This window comes from Trichechus manatus, unplaced genomic scaffold (genome assembly GCF_000243295.1).
Source record: "Trichechus manatus latirostris isolate Lorelei unplaced genomic scaffold, TriManLat1.0 scaffold00249, whole genome shotgun sequence".
Lineage (NCBI taxonomy): Eukaryota > Metazoa > Chordata > Mammalia > Sirenia > Trichechidae > Trichechus > Trichechus manatus.
In genome coordinates, this window is record NW_004444185.1 from 1,285,767 (window position 1) to 1,287,323 (window position 1,557).

Here is a 1,557-nt window from a genome sequence, read left to right on the forward strand (position 1 = left end):
GACTTTAGTTAATAATAATGCATCAATATTGTTTCATTAATAGTAACAAACCCACCCCCCTAATGTGAGATGTTAGTAATGGGGAAACTGGGTGTGGGCTATATGGGAATTCCTCGTCCTATCTCTGCAACTTTCTTGGAAATCGAAAACTGTCCTAAAAAATAAAGATTATTAAATAATAAAGATTATTTTTTTAAAACTTAGAAGTTGAAAAGGGGTAAAAGAATTAATTTAAATTTTCAACAATAGATAAATGATAAACTAAATCATGGTATATTTGTTCAACTGATTATTATACATTAGAAAAATAATTTTGGATATATAGAGACATAAAAATGCCTATGACATAAAATTGTTTAAACATATAAAATGTTGTGCATAGTATAATTTAAATATGTAAAAACATTTATAAACAGACTAAAAGGGAATACCTAAAGATGCTGCTAATTGTTTAGAGAGGGAGGATTATGAGTGACTTCTTTCTCCATTTTCTAAACTTCCTTTAATATTGTGCCACTGTTTTTTCCCCAATTTAAAAATTATAGAAAGATTAATTACAATCTAATAAAAACTGTAGTGCCCAGTATTGGTTGCCTTCTCGTCGACATTCATTTCCGTCTTCTTCCTTCCTAACAGAAACCTAACTTTTTTCAGACAGAAAACTCATCTCTTCTTCAGCTCTAGAGGCAGACTTACATTATTCTAATAAAATCAGTGCATGGTACCTCTGAAGACTGTTATCAATATCATGATTGGCAGACAAGATTTCCCAACCTCTACTTGGATGTGATCAAGAAAGCATGCAGCCTAACTGTACTGACAGGCATCTCCATGGAGAAACTACTGTCAGACCACTGAGGACAGCAAAGGGCAACCAATACCATCAATCACTGATTACACTGGGCCTGGGGTATGCACAACCCCTGGATTCTCATTTATGTGAGCAAACATATTTCCTTATTATTTATGTCACTTTGGGTCGGGGTTTTCTATCACTTATGGCTGAAAGCATCCTAATATAAAATATTTAAAAATATCACCAGTGAAAAGCAAACTTCCCTTTCCTTCCCTTCCCTCTGCCATAGAAAATATTAAGTTCTTACTACCAAAAATAAAATTTCAGGACTGCCAGCATCATATGTGTTGTGGGTATTCATAACACACTCAGATGGTTACTGCTGGTTCCAGAGGATAAGAATATTGTAAGTGGCTCTTTCCTTTATTTGTATCATACCAGTGGCTCCCTTTACGACTTTCGTGTTGAAATGAACATAAACCAAGTTCACTTCACCTTCATGGCCTATGGCAGCAAGGCCAGGAAGCCATCGTGTCCCCCAGATCTCTCTACTCCATATTCCCACTCTCCTTTGCTTCCATCTCCTTTCTGGCACCAGCCACTTCCCAGCTGTCTTTAGGTACAACTCTTCCTTATCATTAGATAGGAGGATCACCCATGAAAAGAGTAAATTTTTCGTTAGTTCTGTATCTCACACTGAGACTTGTGTACACCTTAGATGTCCAATACATGTTTGCAGAATGAATAAGTAAATAAACAAA